Source organism: Aulostomus chinensis, chromosome 2 (assembly GCF_037954235.1).
Source record: "Aulostomus chinensis isolate RoL2024-O1b breed Wild chromosome 2, RoL_Achi_v1.0, whole genome shotgun sequence".
NCBI lineage: Eukaryota > Metazoa > Chordata > Actinopteri > Syngnathiformes > Aulostomidae > Aulostomus > Aulostomus chinensis.
The window spans coordinates 25657481-25663700 of record NC_141321.1 but is presented as its reverse complement, the minus strand read 5'-3'; positions in this window follow the sequence as shown (position 1 = coordinate 25663700).

Here is a 6220-nt window from a genome sequence, read left to right as displayed (position 1 = left end):
CTCACTAGTTGGAGATGAATGCATGACCTCTGAAAGTGATGTCATGGACTGTGATATGCATCATCTGTATCTGTATCTACTATATTGCTTTCTTGGAACCTACAAAACAAAAAATCCTCCCACACTGACGCCATAATTTTTGTTTATCTCTTAGTCTGACACCTCTCAAGTTAAAAGGATGACAGAGTCACAGGAGCATACTTCTTGTGGCTTTGCCCTTATTTGTTCACTTCCTGTCCTGTGTAATTAATAGGCTGAGGAACTATTTAGCTCTTATGCTATCAGGGAGATACCAAGTGATTTAAATTGCTGCAGCAATAAACCACTAATAGCCATATCATTGTGTGTGTGTGTGTGTGTGTGTGTGTCTACAGTAACTTTTTAATATTTTTAAAAATGATCTTTCTCTCTCCAGAAAAATCACCATCACTGTGACTTTGCACTGACCCAGAGAGAGTTAACCCCAATTTATTCCATCAGTGATATAATCTGAAATAATCTTTCTCCACCAAACCGTTATGCTTGTCTTTCATCAGCCTGTTTTGTCTTTTACAAAACACCGAAAGAACAGAGTTGACAAAAAGGCTTTTCATGCTGTCCACTGCTGGTGCATTTACATATCTGAGAGGGCAAGAGAGACACTCATTAGGGTTGGCCCATAATTAATCCTGGATTAGCATATTGGGGCGAGGACGTACACAATGGTTTATTTCATCACAGGGTGTTTCACAGAGGGATCACAGCACTTTGTCTGTGTGGGATCATTAAAAGGATACAGTGAGGTAGCAGGGCATAATTGAGAGGGATTCGGCTGCTCTTGTGGCCTGATTCTACCAGCTTTACGGTCTTTTCATTGAAAAAGTGAAAGGACAATCCATCTTTTAGTACTTTATAGTAAATGTAATGAATTTCTTTTTCCCATTTTGAATTTTTGTGATAGGTATTGTGAAATACTGTGACAGAAAATGTTGCGGGAATTGGATACAACAGTGTGGGATGAGCTGTAAGTCAACTGCAGCCATTAGCAGACAGAGCCACTAGGATGCCCCAGGCTCAGCTCTTTCGCCGGGTTCCTTCCTTCCCATAATCTGCCCCTCAGACAAGGGTGGTAATGAGGTGCTGATTCTCCTCTCTGACTGGGACTGATAGTAAAGATTATTTTTATGGCTTCCTATTATAGATGGCATGAAATGAAAATGGGGCAGAAGATTGGAGAGGCATAGCGGTGATGACATTTGACAAAGGTCATGATGGAGATTCAAACCTGAGAAACTGAGGCCTCACAGAAAGCAGCTTTCAGCTGGCCGAGTCCACAGTCGGAGGGGATTGTAGTCAAAAGGATTTGGTGATAACCTTTGTCTTGAGTATAACATGTGGAGCTGTTCATAAACCAGTGTGTTTCATTGACAAACTGGGTAGTGAAGGCTAATGAAAGGTTTATCATCATGATGAATTTTAGATATACGTTTTTCTATTTGTTTGACCCTATGGTTCAATAAAATACCCCTAACAGGCTCTCAATATTACCTTCCATGGACATTTCACAAGATCTCACATCAGTTTCCATTTTTATGCAGATGAAAACCAGATTTACCTCACCTATGACCCCCATTGCTTCTATCAAATCAGCTCAAAATTCCCTCAACTCAACTCAAAAAGGGACTGAAATACTTATTTTTTGCCATTAACTCCTCTAACATTCAAATTAAAAGCATACAAGTTTCATACACTCATCTTCCTCAGTGGAGAATCCCTGTTGCTCTACTTATCAACAATCTCACCTTGAACAGCTGCATCAAACGTGTTATACAGTCAAGCTTTTTCCAATTTAGAAACAGAACTAAAAGTAACTCATTCCTGTGTACTGAAAACCTTGAAATAGTCATTCATGCTTTTATTTCATCACAGCAAGATAATTCTAACTCCTCGTTTTGGGTCTGCAGAAAAAAGTGTCTCACCTCACTGCAATTAGCCCAAAATGCAGCTACGGAGATTCAAGTGGAACTCCAAAACAGGAGAGCCCACTCATTCACCTATTCTTTCTCCTCTAGCAGCTTTTTAGATTGACAGAAGATTTAAAAACTGTGCATTTAGAAAGTTGACATTTTAAAGCCCAGAATGGTTTGGCTCGAGGTTATATCTACCAACATGAGCTCTGTGACATTGGCCACTGGGCAACCCCAAAATTTAAAACAGAAATACATGAAGTATGGAAATATATATTAAGTTATTTCTTTGTTTGTATCAGCAAATATGTAATTCCTATATATCTGAGCACATGGCAATTGATTTTACAGTAGTACCCATATCTTTGACCTTGTTGCAGTTCATCATCACAAACCATGTCGACCCCTCACAGAACCCTGCTAGGAACCTTGATGGGGTGGTTAATATCTTTAATTCCAGTAGTCTAACTATCTTTTAGCCACGTCTTAGCTTTGGTTTGATGATACAACAGCACTCAAAAAAGCCTGTAGACAAAAGATGAGCCGCAAAACTATTACCATTTACATTTATTTCATCATCGTCTCATTTTAACCCACCACCCCCCCCCCCCCCGTTTTCTAAAAGGTGCAAAGGAAGATATTTCCTTGACCTGATAGCAAATACATCTATCGACCAAATGTTTTCTGAAAGCATTAACTGTCTCACCTCTGCATTAAGATACCCTCACAAAGCTGTGATAGGTTTCCAAATGCCTTTTTAAGAATGATATCAGAGTTCATGTGTGTTCTAGTGGAACCGTAGACTTGGCTTCTTTGGTGAATGCTGCTAACTTAATTAACTTTTGTCCTACCATCCTACCCCACTAAAGAAAAGTCATTTCCAATGTAAGCCACCCTCATACCCTCTTAACCCTGTACCTCCAGCTTATCCTGACAGAGGAATTGAACAGAGAAGGTCTCTCCATCCTGTCAATTATTCATAGCTTTCTCATTTCAGGCCAAGCATCAACATTTTTAAGCAGGCAGTCATGCAACTACTTATCAAAAAGCTCATTTTTGATTACAGTGATCTGAATAGCAAGAGCGCAGAGCCATTTCTTTCCAAGGTTGTCTTTTAACAAATACTGTCTCTGTTAAGAAAAATGTTTTTTCATGATTTGTAAGTGTTGTTTCTGTAAAAAAAAAAAAAAAAAAATCAAAGTAACATGTGACATACTGCTGTCTGCTGATGCTAAAGACTAGGCAATGTTGATGTTTCTGGATGTACTGCTGGCATCTGGCTGCCTCGTCTCCTTTAAGACTCCATGCTTCTGCCTGCTCAGGTGCCTCTCTCAGTTGACCACTACATTCTTAACCTAGAGTCCTGGTTGAGTATCTCTGGCACCACACTTAATGAATATAGATATACATATATGAAATGTCCTTTTAGACTGGTATTCTACATCTATGTATATATTGATAATTCAGACTTTTAACTTGAATCCATTCACAGACACAAAATCTAAATTTGTGATAGCTGATTATGACGCATTAAACATTTGCTTTTTAAATGCCAAAATATTTGTGTTTGCAGCTCATTCTCCCTGGTGGCAGATTGTTCAGTGTGGGCAGCTTTCAGACTCCAGGATTTGGCTGCAACTCTACGTACTTTGTGTGCCAGGTACTGCATGCAGGGTCACCACCTGGCTGCAGCATCCTCACGCCAAGCAGCATTAGAACTGACCAAAACATGAGCCTCAAAAACAAAACAACATTTCATCCACATATTACCTGTTTAACACATCCAATATCCAATCCCTGTTGGAGTGAAGTCTGATGATGTAAAATAGCTGTTAAAATAGGGAAAATGTTGTTTTTTAACGCCTTTTGATAAATAATTTAGCAGTTATACCATTTCCTGGTCTTACTCTTAGTTTAATGTTAGCTGGTAGGTTGGTGCAGAGGAACATCATCGTGAAAGTCAGCACTGGAAAACCCTCTCATTTATTAATTATATTCAGAAAACACCAGTCTAATTAGTTAATGTCCCATCAAGCTATAGTAGCAAGCTAGCATATAGCTAATGCAGCAGAGCTGAGGTTAAACCCATGACTGACCATTTTGGAGAATTAAAAAAAAAATCATTTATTATTATCTATAAAGCTTATGACAAATGTCACAGGTTTGCTCTTGTTGCCTGCTATGGTTTTGATGCTGCAGAATCTCTGTGGGTGTATGCACTAGACAGAAGCATGAGGATACCCATGGTGCACGGCTTGTCAGATAATTTCCTTAATGTTAATATGTCAAATGAAGATTGAAGACCGAATCCTGAGTAAAGTCGCAAGTCTTTTGAGGACAAGACCAAATCAATCCTCAAGTCAGGTGTCTTGTCTGCCACCAAAAGCAACACTCTATAAAAGGATCAAGGTATCATTATCTAAGAGTCTTAAATTCTCCAAGCTGGAAATATTCATCATTTGGATCTAAGTCACACAAGAGCAGGGCTCAAGTTAATAAGCCTCCAGATTTGACTCACACCCTCACCTCCAGTCAAACTTCTGGTGTGATCCTGCCAGAGTGACATCTGCCTCTCTGTCTAAGAGGTGTCATTCCCTCTTTCCCACAAGCTCCAAACGCTGCAGTGACAAACTGCTCGCCAAAAGATATATGCTAATGTCATGCAAATGCCATATAGCCAATCTGGAGGTGAGGCATATTAATGAATAGCAAAGCATCATAATCAGCCAGAGAACTGCACTGTCCTTGACAAGCATCTTCAAATGTTAGTGAAGGTCAGCAGACAGCACATCAGTGGATACACTGCTGAGGCTTTAGGCAACATCTGCTGTAACATGTGGTTGGATGACTGCACTACACACTCATCAACTTCCTCATATTCATGCATTTGCACTGCTGACATGTTGGTTATCACACACGCTCACACAAACACACAGTTCTGGCTGTGGGATCAGGGAGTCTGACTGATGAACACGTGTTCTTTATCATAATATAGTCAGTGTGGAAGTATCTTAGCAGATCATATTTGGGTCATAAAAAATATGTGCCTGATGTTAGATTAATACAGGCTCTCATCGTCTACTAATATGAAATCTTGTCCACGGGGTTATCAATTCACCATGTAACAAAAGACTTGACCAAAGTGCTTGCTACAATGGGCATCGTGATGTCCGAAACGAAGTAGCAGTCAGTTGCAGGGAAAAGTGGCAGATTGCAGCACTGCAGCACGCATGGAAACATTAGGGCCAGGCTTTTCACCCACATTAGCACATACATGTATTGCTACTCTCTGCAGCAGGTGGTGAAATGTAATTCGATAACATTCTCTTGAAATTTCAACACTGAATAAAAGCTGCCAGAAAGATTTGTAAGCTGATATAAATGTGTGGTGAAAATTCGAGCTTGACTGTCTTTGGGCATGTTGTACAAAATAAAGCTGCAAGTTATTTTTTTATAATAACTGATCTTTTGACAGCTTGACTAACTTGTTACACAAAGTTTGTAATGTACTATGTCCTGTTTAGCCCTGCTTGGAGTACATTTCCTATCATTATTGTAAGAGAAAGGCTATTCGCTTGTGCAGTTGCATGTTAAAAGAGTGCATAATGTTTTTTGGTCACTGTCACTGATGGCTGAAGTACTAGCAAGCAACGTATCTTGACAATAAAGAAAGAATGTCTCCCCTGCCAGTTCAATAGACTGAGCCCCAAGGTGAAGGACATGCCTGGTCCAGCAGTGCTTAGAAACAGCACCATCGCCTTACCAGTGGTGCTGTTTCTAAGCACTGCTGGACCAGGTACCATTGTGAGAAGAAATGACAGTTGGAGAAAACCAGATATAAAATCCAGATTGGATCAACTAAGGTGTTTGTTTTGTCACCTTCTGGTGGCTCCAGCACCCAAGCTGATGACAAATGAACTGCTTTGCATTCCATCCATCCATTCTCTTCCGCTTATCCTGTAAAGGGTCACGCGGGGGGGGGGGGGGGGGTGGAGCCTATCCCAGTGGCTTTCAGGCGAGAGGTGGCATTCACCCTGGACAGGTCGCCAGTCCATCGCAGGGCCAACACATATAGACAGACAACCAGTCCCACTCACAGTCACACCTACGGTCAATTTAGAGTATCAATCAGCCTCATCCTCTCTTGATGTCTTTGGACTGTGGGAGGAAGCCGGAGTACCAGAGAGAACCCACATAGGTACAGGGAGAACATGCAGACTCCACTCAGAATGATCCCATGCCCAAGCTAGGACTCGAACCCGGAACCTTCTTGA